Source organism: Anolis carolinensis, chromosome 1 (assembly GCF_035594765.1).
Source record: "Anolis carolinensis isolate JA03-04 chromosome 1, rAnoCar3.1.pri, whole genome shotgun sequence".
NCBI classification, from domain to species: Eukaryota; Metazoa; Chordata; class Lepidosauria; order Squamata; family Dactyloidae; genus Anolis; species Anolis carolinensis.
Genome location: NC_085841.1, coordinates 228,025,014 through 228,045,922, shown reverse-complemented (window position 1 = coordinate 228,045,922; position 20,909 = coordinate 228,025,014). Strand labels below are relative to the sequence as shown.

Sequence of the window (20,909 nt, the reverse complement as noted above, 5' to 3'; positions counted from 1 at the left end):
ACAAGGACGTTGGTTATTTGACTAATCGCACAATGTGGGATGTCATGGGAGTAAAAGGTTTACTGTTATAGTTGTGGGAGAAAGTTTGTTGGGACAGTAAAAGCAGCAGCCCTGGGTGTGTTTAGTTTTTGCCAGTTCCTGAGATCCTGGCTTGGTATCAAAACTTGTGTGTCCTCAGGAATTTAAAGGAAACATTTGCAGCATGTATGAAGAACAGCTGTCTCTGGCAGGAGTGAGAGCGACTTTTCAAAATGACGATTTGAACATTTTCTCAAGGAGGGATCACTGAACATAACTATTTGTTTTCCTACCCGCTCCCAGGCTATTTTTATAGATTAGAATTACAATTTGGTAGTTTAATAAATAGTGTGTGTGTGTGTTTGGGAAAGAGAAAGAGAGAGACAGAAAATTATTTTTTGTATATATGTGCTTCCCATTAGACAAAAACATACTAAAAAATCCAGAAAGCTATTTTTTTCAGGACAAATATGGTCAGAAGAAGCAACTGAAGGAATGAGCAGAGAGAGTCAAAGAGCCCCAACTTTGCACAAAGGTTTGTCACATCCCAATATCGGAAAAGCTCCAATGCTTTTAAGAGTTGAATCATAGAGAAATTTCACCCAGGGCTGCTTCTCCTCTTCTTGCATCAAAATCAGAAGAAACAGACTTGCTAGAAACAGTGAACATCTTTTCCCATGGAGTGATTTGCAGGGTGGAAAAAGGAAACAACTTTTCTGTTCTGTTCTGTGAAACAGTCCTGACTCCTGGGTGCTTGACCTGTGTCATGATGATAATTGTTGTTTTGAATTGCTCTGGTTTTCATTCCCTCTCGTTTCTCCATTAACTCTGTGTCTTCCATTTCCAGATGCCTGCTCTGAAAGAAAGAGAATTGGCATTCGTTCTTCCTCGTGCAAGGAAAACTTACTCTGTACATTCTCCAAAGTTCTCTGCTTTACTTAGAGCACTAGAATACTAGCGAGACCTACAAACATTTCTGGGTGTGGAGTGGGGAAAGTGAAACCGTGGATATCGAATCTGTCGATCAGTCGTTTGTACTATACTTGGAATTCTAAACATAAAGAGACACACATTACGACTAGTATCAAGATTTTTTTTTTTTAAATCAGAAGTTTTTGTCTTTTAATTACCATGTAAGGAGTCTGGGAAGAGTAATAATTTTGAAATTATCTCTGACATATTCAGCAGACAAACATATTAGTTTATCTCGAATTTTTAGAGCTGGGACAAAAATGGCTTCCTGTGGTGGTAGACTTATAACTAAGCTTTTCATAAACAATATCCTTTCATGTTAGCTAAGAAGGCAAAGGCCAAGTTTGGGAAAAATGCAGCTTTTCTAATGTTCCATTCCAAATCCACATTACAACAATACCCAATGTCATAGCCCTGTTTGAGCAGGAGATATCCAGCTTTGACTAATAAAGTTTCAGGGAACATTGGCTGCCTTGTCAGAACAGGGCACTAGAAAAAGTTAGCAGGAGACTATGTGTGCATGCTTTATAATATATAGTATGGATTGAATAAATCAATTAGCTTTATCAAATTATTATTATTATTATTATTATTATTATTATTATTATTATTATTATTATATTTTATGACACAGCAAACAAGATAGATGTGCTGGATTTTGTTTCACAAAATCACAAGTCGAACACTTCCCAAGTGTCTAGGACTGTATGATGTATTTTTGGATGATGTGCGCAGATCCCAGTAGGGTGGCCTTTTGCAGATGGCAGATCATAATTTTGTCAATGTCTATTGTTTCCAAATGCCGGCTGAAATCTTTTGGCACGGCACCCAATGTGCCCATCACCACCGGGACCACCTGCACTGGTTTCTGCCAGAGTCTTTGAGTTCAATCTTGAGGTCCTGATAGCGGCTGAGTTTTTCCTGTTGTTTTTTGTCAATGCGACTGTCACTTGGAATGACGACATCAGTGATCCAACCCTTTTTCTTTTCTTTTTCTTTTTTCTTATTATTATTATTATTATTATTATTATTATTGACACAACGATGTTGCATGACACAGCAAACAAGATAGATATGCTGGATTTTGTATCACAAAATCACAAGCCAAACACTTCCCAAGTGTTTAGGACTGTGTGATGTATTTTTAGATGATACGTGCAGATCCCAGTAGGATGGCCTTTTGCAGTTGGCAGATCGTAATTTTGTCAATGTCTATTATTTCCAAATGCTGGCTGAGATATTATTATTATTATTATTATTATTATTATTATTATTATTATTATTATTATGCCCTCCACATTTTTTGTGAGTTTTATTTTTGCTGATTTGATTATTCATGGGTTTGAGAAATACGTGTTGGCAGATCGTAATTTTGTCAATGTCTATTATTTCCAAATGCTGGCTGAGATATTATTATTATTATTATTATTATTATTATTATTATTATTATTATTATTATTATTATTATGCCCTCCACATTTGTGAGTTTTATTTTTGCTGATTTGATTATTCATGGGTTTGAGAAATACGTTCTTTCTAACAATCCCCAGTATGATATACACTATAGAGTTGAGCTGGAAGACCTAGAGATTCTTACGAACTCATCGGGCAGGGTGAAATAAGTGTCCTAGGATGCTTTCACCCTGTCTGGAGGGATGGAGGCCAACGCCAGACATCACACAATGTCGTGTGACTTCTGGCATAGATCCTGCCCCTAATTGGGGTGAAAATGTCATTGGATAATTTCGCCTCAACATGGGAGGCATCCTGTGTTGTGTTGACACCAATGGAGCCAGCATTGGGCCTCTCCATGATGGTGACACTTTCCCCAGCTGATGGGGAAAGCATTAAGGAGAGGGAGCAGCATGTGGGGTTACAGATTCACTTCGCTTCTCCTACTGTCCTCATGGAAGCCCCTTCAAAGCGGGACACTTTGCTAAGGCTTTCTAATGAGGTGGCTAGAACACTTTTGTAGGTCCTCCAGCATGATTCCACAATCATCTTCTAGCAAACATTGAGCACAGATTTGTGCTGGAGGACCTAGAAATTCCTAGAAAGGAGTTCTCACAGATTAAAGAACAGTGTGATGTTGAAGGCTTTTATGACTGGAATCACTGGGTTGCTGTGAGTCTTCCAGGCTGTATGGCCATGTTCCAGAAGCATTCTTTTCTCACGTTTTGCCTGCATCTTTGGCAGGCATCTTCAGAGGTTGTGAGATAACCTCATAACCTCTAAGGATGCTGGCCATAGATGCAGGTGAAACATCAGGAAAGAATGCTTCTGGCACATGGCCGTACAGCCCAGAAATCTCATGGCAACCCAGTTAAAGAATATTGATTTTTAAAATTTGTGTTTATTTTCCCACTTTTTCAGGGATTTTGCTTTTCTAGCTCTTTCTGGATTCAAAGCCGAAGGTAGACCAGTGCTCCTGCTTATTATACAGTGGGATACTATGTGGATTTATAAGCTATTGTTCTGTATTTGCAATGAGAAGCCCAACTACACAAAGTGCAAGACTGCTGAGCTGTTGCCCATTTATACTGCACAATTATAGTGCTATTACTCCACTTTAACTGCCGTGGTTCCACCCACTTAAACCCTGGAATTTATATTGTGGGGTGGCACAAGACTTCTGTCTGGGAATTATAAAGGTCTTTCCCTAAGATGTCAATCCCAGGAGGGACCTATAGTACTTAAATTGAAATAGTAGGACTATAACTGTGTAGTTTGAATAGGCCCTGATCTACATGTAGTCTACATGACACAGCATAACCCATTCTAGGGTTTTGAAAAAAACAACCACTGTAGAGGACGAAAAGGACAATGCGTGACATTATACATTTTCTTACCAATGTGCATGATTTGTTACACCTGAGTGATGTACACAGTGCATTTCAAAGGAGCCTGGTAGCATAAAGAATAAAAGCAAGATGTGCAGACAGTGTATAATGTCAATGAATACTTAATAGAATATGATCAGGTCATTTAAAAAAAAATTAAATCACTCACCAAATGTGTTGGTGTCATTCCTTGGAACATAAGCATTCACGGAGAAGGGAACACATGGATCTGTGTGTGTCTGTATACACACTCTGGAAAACAGGACATGTTCAACTAAAACTTGTGAAACCAGTAACTTTATTCTCTGAAGTTTGTTTTTATAATGGAAATGCTTCCCTTTTGTTTGTTTTCTGGTTTTTTTGATAGAAAGTTTTTTTTTTTTGTAATTGCTTACTCTTTGATTAGTTTCTTCTCACAAAATCAATTTCATACACCAGGGCAACAGAGGAGGCCCTGACAAATGGATCTATGGACAGTTGTTGGACTGGCTTTTGCATTCATATATATATATATATATATATATATATATATATATATATATATATATATGGTATGTTATAAATTCTACTTATTGAGGAATACTCTTCATGTTTCTGTTTTTTTTTTTTTTAAAAAACAGACTTAAGAGTTTACTTTGAAGAAAGACTTTGAAAACTTGCCAAGATGTCTTTGTATTTTGAAAGTCCACATCAAGAAAGTAAATAGTCACTGAGGGTAGGAAAAAGGAAGCCATTAGCATTGTTTTCTTTTAAAGATAAAAAGAAAAAAAACCAGTGTGAAACTTCATCATCTATGAAATGTGTATTTGTTATTTGAATTCATTTAAACTAATTGTCACTAGCAAGTTCATGATATCCTGCCTTCTGAGCAGCTTAAAATACCTCTGTATTGGCTGGCTTCGTATCTTGCTTTTATTTATTTGTTTTTTTCCCTCTTGCATTTCATCAACTTTACATGTTAAAACATTTCTATTAAACTGCAGAGTTAGAAACTGCACTAAGGCTTTGATGCGGGTCTGGAGAAAGCACCAACTATTCAACTCTTGGGGTTTTTTTTTTGTTTAATGTAGGGACATCTATTACCATAGATTTGCATACAACGCTAGCTTTTTGAATCCCTTTCCTAGCGTCTCTGCTTGTGTTTCCTGTAATGTGCTCAGATGAGATAGCATGTCTCCTTCTCCCCACTTGCGGAGAGACATAATGGGAGAGAATCTTTCTCATGGAAATCAATGAAGTTACTATTGGGTTCCCATTCACTAGCAGAGATAATATTACCCTCTGAGTCGCCATTTAAAATGGCCTTCTTTATTTGTTTAAAAACATGCTGAAATTCTTTTAATGCTGGAAAGCTCGAGTGGGCACCCAGCTGATCAGGAGCACATTTAGAATGAAGCATTAGGAAGTTACACCAAGGCACTGGTGCTAAGGTAGAAGTTTTTTCTGACTTCAGAGCTGGATGCTGGACCTTTTAATACTATGTAATTATATGCGATCGAGTCGTTAACTTGCTTTTTACTCTTGATAATGCAGGTTGTACTTATGCATATATTAATCGCAATGCCATTAAGCTGTCCCATGTGTAGGGTAGTAGTATGAGCGAACTGCCTGTTCACTTTAACTTTAATAAGTTCAATACGTGTTCAACTAAAAATGAATCTCTGCTGCATGCAATGTGAAATATTCAGTAAGAAGTTATGCACCGTACAAAATGACTGTTTTGATACTGATGTGAAGTATGAAATTCAGGCACTAGAAAGGTGAATGGTTCACAGTGTCTCCAAGGCCAGTGTGAAATCCCTGTGGTTCTAAGGTCTCAATTGTGGCAGATTTTTTTTGTTGTGCATAGAAATACTGCAGATACCCACAAAGGATACAACCACAATTGTTTGTTTCCATGGCATTCTAAGGTCATTATGGAGTTGGCCAAAGCAGCAGATTCCATCTAGATGAATTTTCTCCAAAAAGTTGTGCTTCATGTACACCATTCTTCCCAGGCTTTTGGAACTTCTTTCTGAATATTGTTAAAGCAATTCACTGGTAACAGGTTCTCAAGCTGACATGGGTTGTAGAATTCACTCTTAATGTCCATTCAGGGCTGAGAAATGTATTAGATCACCTGTTGTGTGCCTTCAATTCATTTCTGACTTATCATGGGGTTGTCTTGGCATGTTTTGCCTTCTTTTGAGGCTGTGAGAAGGTGGCACTCCCAAGGTTGCCCTAAGTCACCACAAATGTAATGGGTGTTGTGCTCCCTTTCATTATACATGATGGTACAAAAATTGGGGGAAACGGGAAGAAAGGAATAAACAGGAAGTTCAAAAATCTGGTCTGATGGACTGGCCTTTGTGTGTGTCATAAATGAAGACGAAAACACCACACTTCCTTTTCTTCCAGGACTTGAAACTCTAAATTCAGCTTTCTGTTTATGTCAGGTATTCATTGAGCAACTTAAATAGAGCACAGTTGCTCTTCCAGTGTAATTCCTCAGGAAAGTGGGTAGTATTTTTTTTCAAGCAGTTGTTGAATGAACTGATATTTCTCAGGTTTGTAGGTTACTTCATCAGGTTAAACACCCCTGACTTGGTTACATTAGCACTTTCTCACGAGTTGCTATCAACTGAAGCTACCTGGAGAATTTACTTGACCTACGGCATTATGTTGGAACCACATATGAATTGGTAAAGGTGTTACACTGGAAGCAGAGCTTGTTGGATTGAGTTACATTATTTGGAATAAGGAAAAATATTCTCTGTAAAGCTTTGTATATTAAATCATAATATACAGAGCTGGACATTAAAAGTCACTGGTTATGGTGGCAAGATATAGGACAAGCAGACTTCAATTCTGCTGTTCTTCCCATAACCTTATTCTTTTCGGGAACTAATGGAAATTGGGTCATCCTTTGACAATGGTCCCAGAGCAAGTTTAATTACAGTAGAGTCTCACTTATCCAAGCTAAACGGGCCGGCAGAAGCTTTGATAAGTGAATATCTTGGATAATAAGGAGGGATTAGGGAAAAGCCTATTAAACATCAAATTAGGTTATGATTTTACAAATTAAACACCAAAACATCATGCTATACAACAAATCTGACAGAAAAAGTAATTCAATACACAATAATGTTATGTTGTAATTACCGTATTTACGAATTTAGCACCAAAAATTCACTATTTATTGAAAACATTGACTACAAAAATGGCTTGGATAATCCAGAGGCTTGGATAAGCGAGGCTTGGATAAGTGAGACTCTACTGTAATACTGTATTTTTATAATATGCATTTTGTTGGTACAATGCATTTAGCAATATGTCTGCCAGGTGATATCATCTCTACTTAGTTTGTGCACAGACTTCTTTTCTTGCCTATAGTGTAGATAATGTTGATTTATACATAAATAAAATTCACATGAGTCCTTTATGGTGTGATCATATTTTTGAGCATTACTGCCCAAAATTCATTTCCTCTACTGCCACTAAAATCAAAGAAAGAAAAGCCTCCAACTTTTTGCCTAGATGTGCTCATTTGCTACCCTTAGGGAATGCCTTTTAAAACATATCTAGTTTCCCTTAGCATGCCCTCATCCAAATGGAAGCATCCAAAAAGAATGATACTAAGTGATTTTGCTGAACTTGTACCTAGGTTCTATAGCACTTTTGCTGTACTTTTTAAAATATAAAGGGTACATAATAATATAATAATAAAACTTTATTTATACCCCGCCACCATCTCCCCAATGGGGACTCGGGGCGGCTTACATGGGGCCATGCCCGGGAAAATACAATATAACACAATATAAAAACAACATATCATAATACAATTACAACAATACAATAAAGAATCATATACAGTACAACACAAAATCCAAAGAGCAATATAACAGGGCAGGCCGCACTAACACTCAGTTAAAAACTCGGGGTGAGAAAAGGATAAGAAAAGGATAAGAATAAAACCACAGGGAACTAAGGAAAAAGATAGCAGACAGTCTAGAGGATAAATAATGGGGGCGTAACAAAAGCATGTAACAGTTACTCTCCGAAAGCACATCGGAAGAGCCATGTTTTTAGATCTTTCCTAAAGTTTGAAAGAGTGGGGGCTTGCCTGATTTCAATAGGCAATGAGTTCCATAAATGGGGGGCCACAGCAGAAAAGGTCCTCTCCCTAGTTCCTACAAGGCGGGTCTGGGATAAAGGCAGTGGCGACAGGAGGGCCTCCCCTGACGATCGCAGAGATCGGGCAGGTTTATGGTAGGAGATACGGTCACGAAGGTAGGTGGGTCCCAAACCGTTTAGGGCTTTATATATGATGGTCTGCACCTTGAATTGGGATTGGAAAATGAACGGAAGCCAGTGGAGCTCCTTAAACAGGGGAGTAGATCTCTCCCTGTAATTCGCCCCAGTTATTAATCTGGCAGCCGAGCGTTGGACCAGTTGTAATTTCCGAGCCGTCTTCAAGGGAAGCCCCACGTAGAGCGCATTACAGTAGTCCAGTCTAGAGGTAACTAGGGCATGGACCACCGTGGTCAAGTCAGACTTCACGAGGTATGGTCGCAGTTGGCGCACAAGTTTGAGTTGTGCAAAAGCCCTCCCGGCCACCGCCGACACCTGCGCTTCAAGCGTCAGCGCTGAATCCAGGAGGACCCCCAAACTGCGGACCTGTGATTTCAGGGGGAGTGCAACCCTGTCCAGCACAGGTTGCCACCCAATACCCCGATCTGACGAGCGACTGACCAGGAGGGCCTCTGTCTTGTCAGGATTGATCCTCAGCTTGTTCCTCCTCATCCAGTCCGCCACAGCGGCCAGGCACTGGTTCAGCATCCGAGGGGCTTCCTTGGAGTCAGGTGGGAACGAGTAGTGGATTTGCGTGTCATCTGCGTAGAGATGGCAACACCCTCCAAAACTCCGGATGACCTCTCCCAGCGGTTTCATGTAGATGTTAAATAGCATGGGGGATAGAATAGACCCTTGCGGGACCCCACAGGTCAATGGCCAGGGGTCCGAGCAGGTTTCCCCCAGCTTCACCATCTGGGAACGGCCCTCCAGGAAGGCCCGAAGCCACAGCAGAACCGTGCCACCGAGTCCCATCCCAGCGAGCCTCCCCAGAAGGATACCATGGTCGATGGTATCGAAAGCCGCTGAGATGTCCAAGAGAACCAGCAGGGTCACACTCCCCCTGTCCAGCTCCCTGCGGAGGTCATCCACCAGGGCGACCAAAGCCGTCTCGGTGCTGTGCCCAGGCCTGAAGCCAGACTGCGAGCGGTCCAGAAAATCGGTGTCATCGAGGAACTCCTGGAGCTGCGTAGCAACCACCCGCTCCAGAACCTTGCCCAGAAATGGGAGGTTGGAAATTGGCCTGTAGTTGTTACATACAGATGGGTCTAACGAGGTCTTTTTTAATAATGGTTTTACTACCGCCTGCTTAAAGCAGGATGGAACTGACCCTTGAACCAGGGAGGCATTTATAATAGCCACAAACCAATCCAACAACCCATCTTTGGCCAGCTTCACCAGCCAAGAAGGACAAGGATCCAGAGCGCAGGTGGTCGCCCTCACAGACCCAAGAATCCCCTCCACGTCATCAGGAAGAACAAGCCGGAAAGAATCCCATAAGATCGCACAGACAGGTACCTCGGTTACCTCCGCTGGGACCACAGTTAAGCTGGAGTCCAACTCACGGCGTATCTGAGCAACTTTGCCTGCAAAATGGTGCGCGAAATCGCTGCACCGAGTTGCCAAGTCATCAGGAAACTCCTGGGCCTCGGGAGGCCGCAGGAGCTCCCCAACAACTCGGAACAACTCCGATGGCCTGTTGGCTGCAGACGCTATGCGGGCAGTCGTGAAATCTTTCCTGGCAGCTCGCAGAGCCACGGAGTAAGCCTTAATAGCGGCTTTAGCCCGTGCTTGGTCGGACACGTCCTGAGATTTCCTCCAGATGCACTCTAGTCCCCTCCTCCTACGTTTCATCACCGCCAGCTCCTCGGTGAACCAAGGAGTCGACGCGATTCTACGCAGTGAGAGGGGACGTTCGGGAGCGATCGTGTTCAGTGCCCTTGATAGCTCACTGTTATAGCGATCAGCCAGGACATCGACAGGATCGCCAGTCTCCAGGATAGGAAGATTCCCAAGAGACCTCAGAAGTCCATCCGGATCCATCAGTCTCCTGGGGCGGACCATCTTAATGGGTCCACCACCCCTGCGGAGGTTAGAAGGCACGGCGATACTTAAACAGATCAGATGATGGTCAGACCATGACAATGGAAGAATGTTTTGCTCTTCCACTCTGACTGTCTCATTTTTGCAGGGGTCCCAGGCCTCTAACCTCAGCTGGCTGTATTTTCTTTTCAGATATTCTCACCTGCTGTTTCTGAAGCTATAGTTTCTGAGCATCTCATTTCTGACCAGATTTGACCACTGATCAATAAGGGTGTGTACAATTTAGCAGTACTGAAATGACCATGCAATGTTAAGATATCATAGTGATTTCCAAACTGTCTGAATTTTCAAAACACTCCACATCAACCCATCTGCCTGGGAGCTTTTTCTTTTCACCAGAGAACCCTTGGCCACCTCCGAGTATTTAGGGGAAGAGTATTCTTGTGTTCACAGTCAGCTGTTGCAGGATACCATCTGGCCTCACACCAGCAGTGCCAAACTTTACTCTGAGCAGTGCCAGCTGGTGGCTTATGTGTCAATGGGGAGATGAATTCACTCTGCATTTCATTGGAACTTGTACCTGGGTTCAACTCCTTGGATAGTTTTTTGAAAGTTCAAACCAGCGTTTCCCAAACTCTGGTCTTCCAGGTGTTTTGAACTTCAGCTCCCAGAATCCCTGATCATTGGCCAAGGCAGCTGTGCCTGTTGGGAGTTGAAGCCCCAAGCACCTGGAGGAATACAGTTTGGGAATTAGTGGTTCATTATAAACCTCAGAATGAATTCTCCATTCCTTTACAGCAGGGGTCCTCAAACTTTTAAAGCAGAGGGCCGGTCCACAATCCTTCAGACTGTTGAGGGGCTGAATTATCATTTGGGGAAAAAAATCCTATGCACACTGCACATATCTTATTAGTAGTGCAAAACAACAACAATAGCAATGAAAAAACAATACAATATTTAAAAATGAAAATAATTTTAACCAACATAAACCTATCAGGATTTCAATAGGAAGTGTGGGCCTGCTTCTGGCCAATGAGATAGTCAGGTTAATTAGGATTGTTGTTGTTGTGTGTCTTCAAGTCATTTCAGACTTTGGGCGAGCTTAAGTCCAAAATTATTTATTTATTCATTTACTACATTTATTTACTACATTTATATCCCACCCTTCTCACCCCGAAGGGAACTCAGAGCAGCTGTATGTACATACAGTATATTATATTATTAGCATAGCACAATATTAGCATTATATATTACTATATTGAACTATATCACTATACTGTAATATTATATGTAATATAGAACATATAATTAATATTGTATGGTATTATTATTAGTATTATATTGTATAAAATGATAATATCAATATCATATGTATATACAATATATTATATTATTAAAACGGATATAAAATATTATATTATAAATGAGGGCCGGGGGCCAGGTAAATGACCTTGGAGGGCTGCATCCGGCCCCCGGGCCTTAGTTTGGGGACCCCTGCTTTACAGAGAGGCTACCAGCTACTACTGTTTGTGAGGTCCCTTCTTGCAGAGACAGAGCAGTTGTGATGGTCAAGCTATTGGGAACTCCTGACCAGCTTCTGAATAATCTTGTTCTTGCTTTGTTATGTGCTTTCAAGTCATTTTTGACTTATGATGATCCTAGAACAAACTGATCATACGGTTTTTTTTGGCAATATTCATTTAGAGGATATTTGGCACTGTCTTTCTCTGAGCCTGAGACTTTCCCATGTCGTGCCATTGTTCATTATTCATTTGGCTGTGTATTCAGTTGTGCAGCTTTGCTTTTCCACCTAAGGACAGTTATTTATTTATTTTATTTATTTCCCTTATTTCTATCCCACCCTTCTCACCCGAAGGGCCCAATCAATGCATAACTCCACATTCAGAGATTTACCTTATGGGCAGTCCTGATGAAGGAGGTTTGTCATGATGTAAAAATATTATTTAATGTACAGAGTGACAACAGGACACTCCTATCCCGCCTTTCCTAAGGCCATTTTCCCAATAAAATCCCAGTGCTGTAGAGTGAGTCATAGCTGATAACATTCCAGAAAGAAAAGGAATTACACCTTAGCTGAACTGATATAATGGTGTTTTGCAGGATGCTGTAACAGACATGAGTGATGTTTTGGCAGGCAATTGCAATAACTCTAGCTATCTGATTGCATTACCGTCTACTAGGCAAAGGGTGTCTCCTGGGAAGAAGCATTACTTAAGGTACTTCATATTTTTAACTTGCTGTAGCCATTTTATAACCTAACCTAATGATGTTTTCTAAAAGGCACATAATAGAATGGAAAATGTACATGGAGTGATTTGGAATCATAGGCATTGTTTTGCGAATAAGCACTGGAGCACACTGATGGCAATTTCTATGTGCTGCATAATATAACTTGTAGCTCTCAATTCAAATAAAAATGGTGGCCTCACAGTTAGAATATATGGTAACCATCAGTAAGGCTCAAGGAAATGTTTGTTTTTAATATTTTACATTTAATTTTGAATTTTATATGCTTGAAGTTCATTTGGTGCAGTTGGCTTTAGGCACACTCCAGACCATGTTCACAATCAAGGCCTTATTGCAAGTCAGTGGCAAACTTTTTATTCCCTTTAATAGTTCTGGGTCACACATAGTGCATTTAATGATAACTTTAAAAACTGGGAGGGCAGGTGGAGAGGAAACTCAGTGAACTCAGCTTCGATTTCCCATACTTATTAACAGATATTGGGGCTGAATTTTCACCATCTAATTGTATTATTTGAACGTGTTGATTACATGTATTATGCACAGACCTTTCTATTTGTAACACAAGCCTGTGATTCTAGAGCCTGACAAATATAGAATAAATGTATATTCAGAGTAGCTGTGTTGGCCATGCAGCAAAATACAACAAATTCCCAAATTTCCAAATAAAACAGTGATAATTTTATTGAAGCAACAGACAGGTACAAAATACATTATGCAGGCTTTTGAAGTTTCACTGGATTCTACATTAGGCAAGGAAAGGAAAAACCATACAGGAGAAGAAAAAGGATGATATTAGAGTCACAGGCCAACCTAGCAGTTCAAAAACATGCAAATGTGAGTAGATCAATAGGTACCGCTTCAGCGGAAAAGTAACGATGCTCCATGCAGTCATGCCAGCCACGTGACCTTGGAGGTGCTCACGGACAATTTATTTATTTATTTGCAGTATTTCTATCCTGCCTTTTTCCACCCCGGAGGGGACTCAAGGTGGCCTTACATAGAAGGCAGCTATTCGATGCCTTGATAACAGCAATAAAAGACGTTTAGACAACACACACTCTTTGGCTTAGAAATGGAGATGAGCACCAACCCCCAGAGTCGGACATGACTAGACTTCATGTCAGGGGAAAACCTTTACCTTTACCTATCCTTTTGCTCTGGAGACTTGTCTGGAGGAACTGAAAGTTTTCTATTTTGAAGCAATATCATATACTAGGGGCAGTGACAATGCTCAGATATAGAGATTTGTGAATGTGTGCCGTTTCCTGTAGTTTCTTAGCAGACACTATTCTCTCAAAAAGATTGTTTATGTCACTAATGCCATTTTTGGGCAGAAAATGGGAACCTTGGCACATTGCTCAGAATGACTTGGTTAGATACTACAGAGAGAAGGGAAAAGGCCATTCCTGGTTCTAAGTGTTTGCTACATATACAACCAGCAGAAAGTAGTGGAAGTCCTTCCTTCCCCCTTTTCTCTCTCAAAGTCCAGTGACCCATTTCAGGTAAATAAGGTCTTTCTCTTGCTTTGGCACATTGATGCGCCTTCACACTTGGCTAGGCCTGAGGTGCGTTTGTGCAAAGCCAGATTGTTTTAGTTAACATAATAAGTGAACTCGCTGTTCTACCTGCATGTCTGGGAGAATTGCCAGGAGACTTCCCAACATTTCAATCAGAGGCTCAGGATTGTAAAGCTGTCAGTTTCCTTGTAGGTTAATTTGCCCTTTCCCTTGGACCTACCATTTCTGTTCATTTCAAGAGAAAAATCAACCCAGGTCTTGGGAGGTGATATTTTATGTTGATTTTAGTACAAAGACTTTCTTTCTCTGTTTTCTTTGTTCTTTGGATGACTGAAGATGAAGAATGTTCTAAAGTACTAAAGAGAACTTTGAAGTGGCCACATGCAATTTTATTATATATATCTATGCACATGCACACACACTAATAACCTTCTTCTTCTAGATGAGCCTTTCTCAGAAAAGGTAATAGTAAAGGTTTCCCCCTGATATTAAGTCTAGTCATGTTCGACTCTGGGGGTTGGTTCTCATCTCCATTTCTAAGCTGAAGAGCCGGCATTATCCATAGAAACCTCCAAGGTCATGTGGCTGGAATAACTGCATGGAGCACTGTTACCTTCCTGCCGGAGCGGCACTTATTAATCTACTCACATTTGAATGTTTTCTAACTGTTAGGTTGGCAGAAGCTGGAGCTAACAGCGGGAGCTGATCCCACTCCCCGGATTTGAACCATCAACCTTTCAGTCCGCAAGTTCAGCAGCTCAGCGGTTTAACCTGCTGTGCCACCGGGGACTCCTTGTCTCAGGAAAACCCTGCATTAAAAGTTATTACATCTACAGCTCATTTCCCCCCAGTCGTGGTCTTTCACAGAACCACATATGATCTCTCGCAGAGCTTTAGGGTTTGAGGAAACCTTAGTTGAAAAACCCTGTTCTAGTTCCATGTGAAAGAAACCCTAATCTGAGTTGCTTTAGTTTGAGAATCAACAACAGTCACAGAGAAGTAATGTCTTCTCACTTGTGGCCCCAAAACAATGTTATGCAGAATGCTGGTGGATATTTCAAAATAGTCTTTTTTAAAAACACAGTATTTCACTCAGCCTCTTCATTGCTTACTTAAGACTTGATTTAGGCTACATTTTTAGGTTATCCAGGGAGTTAGCTGTATTAAATTCAGTAGGACTTACTGGTACTTCTGAGCAGCCATGTCTATGATTACACTGATAGTGAGCAGCAAGATTTCATATTGGACTTTAATTCCAGAATATCCAACCTAGGAGCAATTTTGGGAAAAGGGGAATTATTTTGAACTATGATTTTCATATTGGGAAAGATTGCTCCCCTCATTTCTCCTTTTTGGTTATTTAGGTCAACGGACAAACATCAGGAGATGTTCTTTTACATTAGTTCCAGCCATATCACCTGTATCTATATTTCTATATGCAGTGCTTTACTCTGGCAATAGTAGTTAGTAAATCTCTTTTTAAATGAATAATGAGGCTTGTCAGGTCAAATGTTCAGAAAGGTATTGGTCTGAGTAATTACAAATGAGAGATATGTTAAATTACCTAAGAGTAATTTATTTTCCTAACAAAATGCACCTACAGCTTTATGGGTTGTGGGGTCAGTTTCACAACCTACTTCCCCCTTCCATAATAAATTCTGGTTAAAAGGTCTACTACTGAAAGTAGAATTTGAAAATAATTTGCCTGGACAGTCCACATTCACTGTTTGCATTCAACTCTTTGAATTATTGGTAGGACTTCCATCTTACAGAGAAAGATATAGAACTCATGTCTCTTCAATATTTTCATATTTTTCTCTGAAAGTTTTCGGCACGTGTTTTTCCTGAACACATTCTCTATTCTCAGCGTATCATCCTGGGTAATAACAGGCTTTGCTGTGTGCTTCTCTTAAGAGCTGGTCATGGCAATAATAACAAGAAGAAAAGGGAAATGGTTCAACACATTGTTCAGCGATCTTTTAGATTTCACTGAGCAGATGACATGAGTGACAGAAATTGAGAGAGTGCAGCGTATGCAGGCCTGGCATACAGCAAGCCTGCAGGAAAGGTAAGCAAAGCTATCAAATACATTTTGTATAAGCGCTTCTTTGGTTGGAATGATTTTTGAAGTTTTTTAGGCCTGCAGGTTAATGTCCCAGGAACATGTCGATGTGGCTGAGAAGCAAGACCATGAACCTGGAAGATAGAGACAGACAGGTTCTCTGGGGAGCGGAGATGAAACTAAACAGGTTAAGAGCTTCACCTGTCACAGATGAACTACCTCTCCATTGAAGGCGGATGTGGAAAAAAGACAGGATCCACTGGCAAGAACTTCCAAATGTGCTGGGTAAACAAAAAAGGGCACGCGGGGAGGGCTAGGCAGGGAGAGAAAGCCTAGTTTGTAACCCAAGGAGAAAACATTCACCATAAATAGCAGCTCACTTGTAGCAAGACTTATGTTAAGGCTTGACAAATTCACCTGTCTAGGGCCTCACACAGAGCTGATTTATATGACTGGGCAGGTGGAAAGTGCTGAGCCTTCTCTGCGAGGAAAGTGCAGTTGCCATCACTAGCGGAGCAACCCACAACAAATGCCTTCCCCAACACTAAGCGAAGGATGGGAGAGTGCCACAAATTAGCATGGTGTAGATGAGGAAATTCAAGCCACCTAATGCAGAAATCTTGGGCCCTTTCACACTGCAAAATTATAGCAATATGATTTGACTGTCATGAAATCCTACTGATTGTAGTTTGGTCTGAAGCAATACAGGTCTCTGGATGAGAATTCTAAATGCCTCTCCCTAAACTGAAGATTTCAGATTACATGGGACAGGGCCATGGCAGTTGACATGGAATTATAGTTCTATAATTGTATAGTGTGAAACGGGCTTGTTCCTCTGCACACAGCATGGTACTGGGGAATTTTTGGTGGATTTTAAACTTCAGTGGAAGAAACCATTATTTCTTCTCTGGAAATATCTCTAGAAATTCAAGAGTGGGTACACTGAACTAATAACAACCATATGCTGCTGAATTTACTCCAGCTTCCTATATTCTACCCAATTTCCTGCGAGCCCACATGATGTAAAGTTGGACTATAACTTTGGAGAACAGATTCAAATCCCCAGTAGGCCATCAAAACTCACTGGATGACCTTGGGCATGTCACATAATCTCAGCCACAAAAAAGATAGAATCACCATATGTCAGAAATAACTTTTTTTTCATGTCAGGAGCAACTTGAGTCGCTTCTGGAGTGAGAGAATTGGCCGTCTGCAAGGACATTGCCCAGGGGACGCCCAGATGTTTTTGATGTTTCTACCATCCTTGTGGGAGGCTTCTCTCATGTCCCCGCATGGAGCTGGAGCTGATAGAGGGAGCTCATCCACACTCTCCCCGGGTGGGATTCGAACCTGGCAGCTTTCAGGTCAGCAACCCAACTTTCAAGTCATTTAGTCCACTATGCCATCTGGGGGCTCCTTAGAAATAACTTGAAGGTACACAATAACAATAGCAACAACAACCCAATTTCCTGTAACCATCTTCTAAATTTCTATTGTAACCGGTAATCCATATATGTAATATAAAGAGGGAAAAGAAGGAATGTCCCATGTTGGTAGGTCATAACCGCCAGGGGTAGAGCAAAGGACACTGGACAGGTAACAAAAACTCAACGATTATCTTCTTCTCTGTAAGATTCCCCCATGAGTGTCTGATAGAAAGAGTTACATGTCCCCCACATGCAGGAATGTGAATGAATGATTGCTTATATCCTTATATCCTGCTGTCTTGGGCTTTAACAATCTCCTATGCTTTATATGTGGGGATAGGAAGCAAGCAAAAGGTTGATAGCAAATGCCCTAAATTTCCATGGAAACTTGAAGATGAGACATTAATTTGCTCATACATTACTCACTTCTTAATAAGGTAACGCCTGTCTGGAACCGGCATAATCTGACATGACTACATTCTAATTTACCAAGTCAAAACAAGTGACCTTAGTTGCATTTTATACTGTTTGTCCAAGGGAAACTGCTCAATAGGCAAACCGTGTTGTCTACATCTGTGTTGTTGTTTTTCAAGCATTGAGTGTTACCTGTCAGTGAAGTAGTCAGCAGTGTGAGATGTGATTTTTACAGCTGAGCCACACATGAGAACAGATGCGTGGGCAAACAGAAAATTATTTTGTTGGTGCCAGATCAGTACTGAAAGATTGTCAATGTCCTTTTCCAGTGTCATATCAATACTGAAAGCCTGTCAACCTCAGGTTAGGGACCCTGGGACTGAAGAAGAAATTCATTTAGACATATAGCCTGACCAATTTGAAAGGTGAGTACAAAAAAAAAAGCAAAGCGAGTAAACAAAAAATTCACCAAACCAAACTGCATCAGAACAGAATATGATGTTGTATTAATAGATCATTAATACCACCTCAACTTTTGGACACATTGTGATTATCATTAGACTTTATTTTTTGTTTTAAAAATCCCTCACAAACATGGGTTTTTTTTGGTAACAGAATACAGACTGTCCCTTTCAAAATCCTCAAATATGTTTCCAAATCCTGGGAGGATGTTGTAAAAAGATTTTAAAATATACAAGTACAGTATTTTGTGAGAAATAGGGGATGTGTGAGAACAGGAGAAATGGGGGAAGTGGGATCCAGGTTCACTATGCAGATGTAAGGCCAAATTTGTGATATATCAGTAGCCATTAAAACATGCTTTTACATATAACGTAAGTAGAATCTTATTTTTATATCAAAAAGTATATGTACATGTGAAAGATTGCCTCTGCGTTTGTCTCTGTCTCGGTTCTATGTGTATATGGGCATTGAATGTTTGCCCTATATGTATATAATGTGATCCGCCCTGAGTCCCCTTCGGGGTGAGAAGAGTGGAATATAAATACTGTAAATAAATAAATAATAAAGATCAACTATTCACTAGTATGTCTTCTTCTGCTTCTTCAGTCATGTTCAGAGTCCAGGTCTCCTTACATTTCATCTTCAGGTCATAATAGGTGCTTGTGAAGGTTTTGAACAAGGATAGAGGCATCATTTTATGCAGGATGTCCACTGCCATGTAGCGTGTCCAGTGCCAATTCCTCTCAGCTCAATGAATTGAGCCAGGCTAAATTTGATGGAAAGCACCTTGGCAGCAGTTCTCTCCAGCAGCAGACAGACATAACTTCCAACACACTCTGCCTTCTTCTCAAATTTAGCCCAATTCAATCTGTTGAGCTGGGAGGTATTGGACACTATGTTTATCTCCTAGGTGGAAGTGGCCATCATTTTTTATCATGAAGTTGACCTTATAGGGAGAGGGAGCAAGATTGTTTTCTGCTGCCCTGGAGACCAGGACATGGAACAATGGCTTCAAACTACAGGAAAGGAGATTCCTCCTGAACATTAGGAAGAACTTCCTCACAGTGAGAGCTGTTCAGCAGTGGAACTCTCTGCCCCGGATTGTGGTGGAGGCTCCTTCTTTGGAGTCTTTGAAGCAGAGGCTGGGTGGCCATCTGTTGGGGGTGCTTTGAATGCAATTTCCTGCTTATTGGCCAATAGCCCATGGGATAGCCCATGAGGTCTCTTCCAACTCTATGATTCTATGTATAAAATAACTCCTCTTGTCATTTTTTAAAAACCCACATGGGAACCTTCTTGGTCATTACAGTGACAGAGCTAAGGAAAGGGAAGAGAGCTGAGCACCTTTTCTGATTTGATGTTTCCCTCCTTTCTTGGAAAGCCCCTGAGATTAGAAAAGCTGAGATAATTTTGACATGACTTAGGGAAAGTTTGCCCACCGCCGTGCAGAACTTCTTCCTCCTTTTTTGATCTAATCCCAAGTCCCCAAAGCCTGTTTAAACAAAAATATTTGACTATACTTCCTCAAAGTATTTGGTCTTTGATTTTGTTGATGTTGCAGAATAAAACAGTATGTAAATCTCCAATCACCGACTCTTTCAACTTTCTCTCTCCTCCTTTCTTTTTCTTCTCCCCACAGGTTGAACCTGGAGGACCATTGAAATGTCTAGATTCTAAATGAACTAGAATCATGGTCTGGCTAATGGAAAATGTCTTGAGGAAACAGAGTCTGTCTCCGTTTTTACCAGAGTTGGCCAACAGGAACACGATCTAACCTATGAACAGTTCAGATAGATTTCACCATTGCATTCTGTCCTGATTTCTCTGCCCATTTCAATGTCTCTCCCCCCCCACTCCCCCGCCCATATAGTTCTACTATGTCTGTCTCTGTGGTTTGCATAAATTTGTTATATTTTCCTGCTGAGGGCAAAGCTGTAGCTGAGTGACTTTGTAAAGAATGGTCAGTCACCCATCATCCTATTTAACAGAATCACTCAACAGCATTAAAATGCTGAAGGCATTTAGCCGGCTGTCGTGAAAACTGTTGTGGCTATTGGGAAACCTTTGTGATCCTGCTAGCCGCAAGCCCTTCAGTGAATTGTTTACAGAGCCACTTTGGAGGGACATTTATTTTACAAGTAATAAGCTACAATTAAATTGAATATCTTCCTTCCCCTGCCCACCCCCCACCCCCCAAACCCACTTCTTACTTATTTCCTCATCTTCAATTTGTTGGCTATGGGGGAAAAATAATCCAATGTAAATTTCACAAAAGTTTTGAAAGATATACTTTATTTTTGTCATAACCATGACAAAGGATGTTGCAAGGAGGTGCAAGGGAAATTCTTTCTAGAGTCTGATCCTGTTCAAGTTGGAATAAACAAAGACTGGCTGTTATGTCAAAACATAAGTAAGTGTACAGCTACGATTAAGGTAAAAGTAAAGATTTTCCCTGACATTAAGTCTAGTCATGATTGACTCTGGGGGTTGGTGCTCATCTCCATTTCTAAGCTAAAGACCCAGAGTTATCCGTAGATGCCTCCTAGGTCATGTGGCTTTATTTAATTATTATTTCTGCTGGAGTGGTACCTATTGATCTACTCACATTTGCATGTTTTCAAACTGCTAGGTTGGCAAAAGCTGGGGCTCACTACGCTCCCCGGATTCAAACTGTCGACCTTTCAGTCAGCAAGTTCAGCAGCTCAGCAGTTTAATCTGTTGCACCACCAGGGGCTATAATTAGATGGTGAATATTTGATCAACCACGTTTGCAGGT

General features: G+C 40.8%; 1 long non-coding RNA gene across 2 annotated transcripts in view; it reads left to right on the top strand.

The window, feature by feature from the left end:
* Nucleotides 1-20,620, top strand: part of LOC103279183 (uncharacterized) — a 70,892-nt gene extending 50,272 nt beyond the window's left edge. Inside the window, exons 2-7 of one of the 2 annotated variants that reach the window (XR_010001489.1) lie at nt 10,176-10,254; nt 12,105-12,220; nt 15,683-15,836; nt 15,907-16,115; nt 18,001-18,096; nt 19,773-20,620. This is a non-coding gene — a long non-coding RNA (uncharacterized LOC103279183). The remainder of the gene's footprint in view (nt 1-10,175; nt 10,255-12,104; nt 12,221-15,682; nt 15,837-15,906; nt 16,116-18,000; nt 18,097-19,772) is intronic. The other variant, XR_010001488.1, reaches the window with a different exon arrangement.
* Nucleotides 20,621-20,909: the final 289 nt, after the last annotated feature.